General features: G+C 40.3%; 1 long non-coding RNA gene across 1 annotated transcript; it reads left to right on the forward strand.

The window, feature by feature from the left end:
* The first annotated feature begins 424 nt into the window (after positions 1-424).
* LOC138965490 (uncharacterized) lies at positions 425-7,029 on the forward strand. The gene is made up of 3 exons (XR_011455473.1): positions 425-925; positions 1,839-1,991; positions 3,798-7,029. It is a non-coding gene; the product is annotated as an uncharacterized lncRNA (long non-coding RNA).
* The last annotated feature ends 2,971 nt before the right edge of the window (positions 7,030-10,000 follow it).

The following is a 10,000-nucleotide window of genomic DNA, read 5'->3' on the forward strand; positions in this document are numbered from 1 at the left end:
CAGCCACTGCAGTGATCAGAGCACGTGCAAGACGTACCTGTCAGCCACTGCAGTGATCAGAGCACGTGCAAGACGTCCCTATCAGCCACTGCAGTGATCAGAGCACGTGCACGACGTACCTATCAGCCACTGCAGTGATCAGAGCACGTGCACGACGTACCTATCAGCCACTGCAGTGATCAGAGCACGTGCAAGACGTACCTATCAGCCACTGCAGTGATCAGAGCACGTGCAAGACGTACCTATCAGCCACTGCAGTGATCAGAGCACGAGCAAGACGTACCTATCAGCCACTGCAGTGATCAGAGCACGAACAAGACGTACCTATCAGCCACTGCAGTTATCAGAGCACGAGCAAGACGTACCTATCAGCCACTGCAGTGATCAGAGCACGTGCAAGACGTACCTATCAGCCACTGCAGTGATCAGTAGTGGAATGCATGAATGGAGACTATCAAGCTAGTTGGGAACTAAATCCAAAGTTCGAAACTATCGCTCTAGTGCGCAATGCATGGCACGATATTTTCAAATGTTCCGACCTAAGTTGGTGACTAACTTGCCTAAATTTGGTCCTCCTCCGAGGAGGACCAAATTCCTTAGTTTCGAACTATTGCAAAAATACAAATGGCGGCCGCCATGACAGTCTTTGATTTTGCTGTACAAAAAAATCAAATATTCGGCAGTCCGACGCATGAACCAAAGAATGATGTCGACAAAGAAGTTGAAACATTGATTGCGCTTTGGAGGGGGTTCAAATACAAGTCGTGAAGTGACCGGCACAGCTGATTTGGGACACGATCTACCTTGAGTCGGGAGATTTGCTATGAACATTGACTAAATTTCCACTTTTTACATCAGCGACTGTACAAATTTGGCTTGTACATCTTCCTGTCGCCGATTTTAATCGGTTTGGATCATCCAACAGGTAAGAGCAAGATTCATCCGTTGTGTGCGTGTAGTTTGTGTGTCCCACGGTGTGTGTGTTCGTTTGTGCGCCTCGGTGTGTGAGTGTGTGTCAGATTATATTGCAATAATACATTTGTTAGAAAGTGAGAGCAAGGGTAGATCTAGATCTATGGGCCAGGCAGTACTGTCTGAGTGTCTCCGAAACCGTGTTCAGTGTCATAGGAAAATAGGCCTACGAGCCATTGTGTAGTGGTGACGATGAAAGATACAGACTTTGTTGTTTTTCTGACAGTGACATTGACAATGAACGATCGTCAATGCATCAATGATTATGCACAGCAGCATCGGTTTCTTCGGAACTGTGCACTGTTGACTGAATTTCCCACGGTGGAGCAATGAACAGTAGACACTAAAACAAAGCTAATCTAATGCATTGAAGCATCGCTGTAGATCTATCTCATTCAACTAACAATATAATGCAGTGAATGGCAAATCTATCTCTGAATGAACTGTTGTGTATCCTTATTTGCTGTAAATGTCCTGGCTCACACTGCACTCCCAACATTAGAAGTATGTTTTCTAAGCTGAATGCATGTATAATTTGATATAGTAAGTGTGTAAAGCCAAGAGTAACACTAACTGGCCCAAAACAATTTTTGTGTGTATACAAATGAAGAAAGAAACTGACTTCACTTGAATCACTGCCACTGAAAGTGTGTCTATTGTGTATTTTTAGAAGGGTTATTCAAGAATGACTTATTTTTCTGTTTAAATACTTGATATTTACTCTGCATGAACAGAGTCAGAGGTAAATGCTGCTGTATAAACTATGATTGTGAAAGAGGGAATAAAAGAATCAATGAGCGAGTGGTTTAATTATAATACAGTTATTATTTATTGTTAATTAACTATTTTATGGGTTTTTTTTTCAGGCCTCCTAAGAAACCAGAGATGATGTGTGATGAAGTGTTCATACAGCTCTTGCATTCAGATATATATATATATATATATATATATATATATATATGGATTCTGGAGAGGATTCAGACTGAGTGGACATGCTGCTTTACAGACTACCATGAAGAGTAAGTCACACATTTCTGTACCACTACCAAGTACCTGCTTGTGCCTATTAAATTGTTATTGTAAAATTGATTTATGATATGTAAATTGGCACTGGTGATAGTAGTTTGAAGCTGTGTAGATGTTTTTGGCAGACTTTTGTACGTTGTGTTGTAAAGAGATCTGCGTTTCACATTAGATGCACTTACAATCTAGATAGATACATTCAGCTATGTCAACACTTGTTACATCTGAATCTGAGAGTAGTGGCAGGAGATGCAAGTTTATTGACACAAAAACATTACGGCTTTGTATAAAATAAATTCTTACATCTGTATGTATCCTTGCATAGTACAATTTGTACTATTTATACAAAATGGTACATAAAGCTTGGTTTTAGTTCTCTTTCTCTTCTCAAATCCTTTGCCACTATTCTTAAAGTAAATTACACAGTGTGAATGAACTAATGCAGCACAGGAAAGTAAAACAAAATTGCAAGATAAAATGAAATCATTACTAATTTACTGGAATTATTTTAAAGGCACATACAGTTATTCTTCCCTTGGCTCACCATCCTAGATCTTGCCAGGCTTTTACATGGAATAAGAATGAATCTGTTCACTCGGATACTTCTACATTCAACACCCTGGCTTCTTCCTGCTCAGAGTTAGATTTTGTTGTGGAAACCACTCTCAGATTAACAAAAATGTTACTTCTTTACTTCTGCGAGTGACTTTTGAGAAATTCGTTCATAAACAAAATTCAACTATGCACATGAAGCAGTCACTGACTGTCAGGGTGTCAATATTTTATGTGTCTGGGTGAAGTTATGTTCCTATCCCATGTACAACTGGCCAGATCTGAAATGGCCAAAATCAATGGGATCAACACACATCCCCAGAATCTTCATCACTGGAAAATGTGGTGGGTTGAATGTATTTTAATAACAAGAGGCGAAGCCATCAAGGCTCACGTAATAAATCGACAAACAGTAACACAAACTCAATCACACACACACACACACACACACACACACACACACACACACACACACACACACACACACACACACACACACACACACACACACACACACAGAGAAAGAGCATAGGTGAAACTGTGCAAGAAAGCGAGACACTAGATCTAGATCTGTCTGTCTGCATGTAGCCTACTTACAAGGACACGACTGCCAACTAGTCTCGGCGCGCTCAAAATAATAATGACCGAGACTGTCAGTACTTCCTTCGCGTGACGTCTAACCCTCTTACGTCATAATGTGACGTCAATGTAATGTGACGTCTTCAAATGTTAGAGTTTCTACCACAGACATACACACGCACAGACGCACGCACGCACGCACGCACAGACAGACAAAGTTACGATCGCATAGGCTACACTTACGTGAGCCAAAAAGGCTGACAGGCGAGTGCTTTGGATCCTGAAAGTTCTGTTTTGGACTGAAATCGAGACACATTTCCCAATGAAACTCAAACTGTATAGTGTTGATGCTGAAGAGCGAAAGTGTGTGGGTTGAGGGCACACTTGTTTTTGACTAAAATCGAGAAACATTTCTGCCGAGCACAAAGTTCATACACGCACAGATTTTTTTTAATAGTTTAGATTACAATATCACACACACCATCCCCGATCCCAATGGTCATGTGAAGAGCAAGTGCTTCCTCACCCCCCCCCCCCACACACACACACACACACACTGCTCAACACGTACACACCTTCTCCCCCCAACACACACCCTCCCCTCGCTAACCAAAACCCATCCCCGTGAATACTGAAGGTGCTCAGTTATATATGTTTTCTTTATTTTTCAGGAAGGACCGCTACATTAAGGGAAGGCTGTTTGCACCTTGGTTCCTGGGTTCGCTGGGGACGATGATCAAATTCAGAGTACCATCACAATTCTGTGCTTTTCCATCTGATTCGGCTGAGAATGCTTGCAGAGGTTTCTTCACTACCCGTCATAAAAAGTAGGCAGATGCGTTTGAGGGCAGATCTTACTGATGAGGCTGTTGATTGAAAAACCAAGTATATGACTGAAAAGGCCATTAATTTCCCTACTTTATTCAGAAACAAAATTGGGTTTTCATGACGTAGTGTCTATGCAGTGAAACCTGCAACACAGACACCCCCCCCCCCCCCTCCCACAAATCAAATTCACAAAATCAAGCTTCCCGTGTTAAAATCAACAACACAAATCAGAACAACTAAATCGAAACTCAAACATGTTTTGCATGTCATTAGACAGAACAATCAAATCTTTATCCAAAACAGTCCGTTTTGTTCACATATATCTTGTCTAACATGAACGCTATGGCATGCTGAGCGTGTAGTTGTCAATCCTCTCAGTTTTTGAAGTCGTTTTAGCGGGTAATGAGACCAAAAATGGTACATTTCAGAACTCCTTAACGCATTGTCTTAAAACTGTCAGTGATTTGTGCTAACACACGTCGTTAAGTACAACAAGTCGCGTAAGGCGAAAATACAATATTTAGTCAAGTAGCTGTCGAACTCACAGAATGAAACTGAACGCAATGCCATTTTTCAGCAAGACCGTATACTCGTAGCATCGTCAGTCCACTGCTCATGGCAAAGGCAGTGAAATTGACAAGAAGAGCGGGGTAGTAGTTGCGCTAAGAAGGATAGCACGCTTTTCTGTACCTCTCTTTGTTTTAACTTTCTGAGCGTGTTTTTAATCCAAACATATCATATCTATATGTTTTTGGAATCAGGAACCGACAAGGAATAAGATGAAAGTGTTTTAAAATTGATTTGGACAATTTAATTTTGATAATAATTTTTATATATTTAATTTCCAGAGCTTGTTTTTAATCCAAATATAACATATTTATATGTTTTTGGAATCAGAAAATGATGGAAAATAAGATGAACGTAAATTTGGATCGTTTTATAAATTTTTATTTTTTTTTACAATTTTCAGATTTTTAATGACCAAAGTCATTAATTAATTTTTAAGCCACCAAGCTGAAATGCAATACCGAAGTCCGGGCTTCGTCGAAGATTACTTGACCAAAATTTCAACCAATTTGGTTGAAAAATGAGGGCGTGACAGTGCCGCCTCAACTGTCACGAAAAGCCGGATATGATGTCATCAAAGACATCTATCAAAAAAATGAAAAAAACGTTCGGGGATTTCATACTCAGGAACTCTCATGTCAAATTTCATAAAGATCGGTTTAGTCTGAATCGCTCTACACACACACACAGACACACACACACACACACGCACGCACGCACGCACATACACCACGACCCTCGTCTCGATTACCCCCTCTACGTTAAAACATTTAGTCAAAACTTGACTAAATGTAGTTAGCATGCATTAAGAAAAATGAAAGCTTCAATTTACCTTTAATTTCATACATTTTCAACTATGACTGTTCACAGCGCACTTGTACGCACACACACATTCTTGGAAAATGAAAGAGCCATGATCAGTTAAGCGTGTCAGCCGTGAGCTTTTCTAGGCGTAGGCCTACATTTGCGCTCAGCGCTCTGAATGAGGCAAAATATTAATGTTCGCGTTGAAATCCTCATACCGCCAATGTCTGATAAAATATGTACATGAAATTTAATTGTGTGGCGCATCTGTTATTGTTCTTGAAGATAACAACAAATTAATTGTTTTTCAATGAGTCAGCGAAGACCTACCATCAATTTAAGAACTCTTTCTGGCATGTCAATTAACAGCAGACTAATGTCTCAAATGACTTTAAAATCCGTATGAACTTTCCCACATGTGTTACTACTGTTAGCACAAATCACCGCAACGTTGAAGGCAATGCGTTGAGGAGTTACGAAAACGTGCCGGTTTTTGTCTCATTACCCACTAAAACTGCCTTTTACAGCTTCTCAGAGGAATGACACCTACACAAATCAACATGCCTTAATGTCAGTGTTAGACCAGATATGTGAACAAAACTGACTGATTTGGATGCAGATTTGATTGTTTTTTCTATTGACGTGCAGAAGATGTTTTGTTTTGGCAGTTCTGATTTTTTGTCAATTTTAACGCGGGAACATTGATTTTGCGAATTTGATTTTGCAGGGTGTCTGTGTTGTATTTTCCACTGTATAAACACTATGTCATATAAACCCAATCTGCTTTCTGAATAGGTTTGGGGAATGAATGGCTTTTTTCAGTCATATACAGGATAAACCAAAAAAATGTAACACTAAAACAATGCTAATAACTTCTACATCTGTTGACCGAATCACTTTATTTTTAAGGTACATAAACCGCAACCAGTGCATGACCCTTCCACAAAGTGGACATTTTGTAGATCAAATGTAACTGGTCAAATGGTCTGACTTTTGTGCTCTATTTCAAAAAATAAATTCCAAATTCGGCGGTCGATTCACTAAAACGAAGTTTGACCATGAACGGTATCAATACTTACTTAATTTAAACCCTCCAGACTTTTAGCTTTTATATTATCTGAATGTCTGAGTATACACCCCCTAGATCATCGGTGACCTGAAGAAAGCAGTTATATACTCATAGACAGACACGTGTGAAGCATGTTTAAATGTGGAGTACGCTCATTTAAAAAAAAATACACCAAGTTTGTTTGAGAATACTCCAAGTCCAAAACAGGGATTCCCAGATCTGAATGTTGATTAAGGTATACTTTTGTGATTCGAATTGCCCCGAATGTTACAATCTTGAGCGCTTAGATCGGGCAAGTTTGGCTACCGCTCAATTTTAAAACCCGTACCGTTGAGTCGATCCCCAAAATTGGGAACTTAATTTAAAATTGCACAAAAGTCAGCCTATTTGATCTTCAAAATTGTCACTTTGTAGAAGGGTCATGCATAGGCTGAAGTTTATGTCCACAAATGTAGGTTATTAACTTGTTGTGGGTTGCATTGTTTTTGGGTCAACCTGTATTTGGGTTTTTTAATAAACGGCCTCATCATAAAGATTTGCCCTCAAACGGATCTGCCTACTTTTTATGACGAGTATTATAGTTGGCTCAGTGGCTAAAGAAACATTCTACAGGATGAATAAACAAACAAACAAATCTCATGATTCTCTGTGCTTTAATGTGTGTGTGTGTGTGTTTTGGGGAGTTTGTTTTGGTTTTTAGTGAGAGGATGGCTGGTGGTTTGGATGGGGTGAAAAGCTGAGTGACACTGTGATTGTGGATAATTAAATTGTTGTTGCTGCTGTCAGTTTCAATGCACCGTTCTTCTTGCAAACGCCAAGTTTGGCTTACTATTTTATATCTGCATGGGCTCTTACATGAGGTTAGGCCATCTATACACTTTGATACATACCAAACATTTACATTCTGACTGGGTCATGTGCAAAGTTGGAATGTTTGAATGAATACATTTTGCGGATTGATGCCAGTAGAAGTTAAACAAATTAATTGATCAAACATTCCAACACTTCAAAGTAAACACACGTGTTTTTGACAGCTGGTATATGTTAAAGTGGAGGGATGGTTTTATTCCACGCGAAGCCTGCATGCCACATCTGAGACGTTGAGCGAAATCGTTTACACAAAATATGCAATCATTGTTTATCATCATTTAAATTAAAACGTTCATACACAATGACACAACAAATGTTGTCGGAAACTCAAAAGAACACATGAAAGAATAAAAGATGATCAATGCAGCAAAACGCGCCACTTGTACAGAGTGGGTTACAATTTCATTCTTTGTTTAATTTAGCCTTCACATTTCCCTTATCATATCTTATATTTTAACATCGTTCTGTTCTTGTCAGCTTGAAATGTTTGCAGATTTTACTCACGAAACAGGTTAGTCTTCTGAAGTCAGTGCAACATCAAAGCTAAAATTTCACACATGAGATGCATTTTGATGATCAGCTCTACCATACCGAAGCAATGCATTTAAACTGGCGCAGATTAATTTTCAAATGATGTTCAAGAAACAGCTAGCTTCCTTATAGACAGAGTGTCTAAGTTACAAAATATAGTCATCTCAGTATCCAACTTCATTACCTCTGTTTCTTTGCTTGCTTAGAAGAACTTCTCAGAGTGTTTGAGGCATTCATCAAACAAGATCATACACATTAAAATATTGTCACTTCCTACTCATTGAATAATGTATTCATTGTATCTAATTATTCATGTTAAAGACCAGCACAAAATTGCAATCATTTAAATATGTCACTGACATAAAGTATTCTACCCGATCTGGAAAAAAGGAAGAAAATCATAAGTGCATGATTCAAATCACTGATGATGTCTTGTCTTTACATCTCACAATTCTTTTACTAGTTTATTTTGTAAGTAGAACACCAGGCCAAAACATTGTTGGCTCCTTTTGTATGACATCACACATTTTCAAGGATTTGCTTGCTAACTTGCTTGTTTCTTAATTTGTTTCATGATCGCTCCAAATTACATTCCTTCCTTTATCTGGCACTCTTGTTCTCAACTTTGTCCCTCCCTCTTAGCGGTTTAGAGAGAGTGAGTGTGTGTGTGTGTGTGTGTGTGTGTGTGTGTGTGTGTGTGTGTGTGTGTGTGTAAGTGTGTGCGTATGCCTGTGTGTGTGAGAGAGAGATAGAGACTGAGAGAAAGAAAGAGAGAGAGTTGATCTATTGTCTTGATTCCCTCATTCAATTTTCTTTTGTTGTATAGTGTAGAACTTAGACAGCTTCGTGACATACCTGTGGTGCGGTTTTATGGTCGTTTAACTCTCCATCGGTGAACCATGCAATTATTTCTCTTCAACGATTACTCGGTCTCTACTGACAACTCTAAACTCCACAAAACACGACTTTTTTCAGTTCAGAAATGTCAGTTTCGCTCCCATAAATTGAAACACAAACTTAAATACATCCATACATCATTGTCTGTTACAAAGTTCCAGCTTTGCTTTAAAATGCACAATCAGTATGAGGGACACGGACTTTTTCCCAGTACATACCGACTGAGCCATCACTCAAATCTTCGACGACACTGACTCAGCCTATATGCTGCGTACATCTCCCCGGTCGGGCAGTTTTAGCTCTCGTAATGTGCGGAAGAACTGAGAGAAACATTTGCGTTCTGCCTATGTTTGTCTTGTTTGCTCGCCAAAATAATATTGCATCGATCAACCACTCAAGTTCGCACTGTTACCATGCTCCCAATCCCATGCTGGTTTGTTTACCACTTTCGAAGGTGAATAGTTCACCGCGCCTGCGCAATGACGGGGATTTCCCTATGACGTCACCTGAAAGTTATGACCTACTCTTTTAGCTGGTAACTAAGTAGTCTCGACCAAGTTCGCTCTCATGCATTGCAGACTGACTAAATCTTTAGTTACGAACTGCGTAGTTCGAACCTACGTTTAGTTGCTAACTATAATAGTCTCCATTCATGCATTCCACTACAGTCACGAGCAAGACGTACCTATCAGCCACTGCAGTGATCAGAGCACCGTGCAAGACATACCTATCAGCCACTGCAGTGATCAGAGCACGTGCACGACGTACCTATCAGCCACTGCAGTGATCAGAGCACGTGCAAGACGTACCTATCAGCCACTGCAGTGATCAGAGCACGAGCAAGACGTACCTATCAGCCACTGCAGTGATCAGATCACGAGCAAGACGTACCTATCAGCCACTGCAGTGATCAGAGCACGAGCAAGACGTACCTATCAGCCACTGCAGTGATCAGAGCACGAGCAAGACGTACCTATCAGCCACTGCAGTGATCAGAGCACGAGCAAGACGTACCTATCAGCCACTGCAGTGATCAGAGCACGTGCAAGACGTCCCTATCAGCCACTGCAGTGATCAGAGCACGTGCACGACGTACCTATCAGCCACTGCAGTGATCAGAGCACGTGCACGACGTACCTATCAGCCACTGCAGTGATCAGAGCACGTGCAAGACGTACCTATCAGCCACTGCAGTGATCAGAGCACGAGCAAGACGTATCTAACCCACAGGTGATATCAGACACCGCTCTGTCTTTGTAATAGCCGTCGCTCAAGTCAATAGTTAACATTCAGAGCTGGGTTATGTTA

The sequence above is a fragment of the Littorina saxatilis genome, linkage group LG4 (assembly GCF_037325665.1).
Source record: "Littorina saxatilis isolate snail1 linkage group LG4, US_GU_Lsax_2.0, whole genome shotgun sequence".
Lineage (NCBI taxonomy): Eukaryota > Metazoa > Mollusca > Gastropoda > Littorinimorpha > Littorinidae > Littorina > Littorina saxatilis.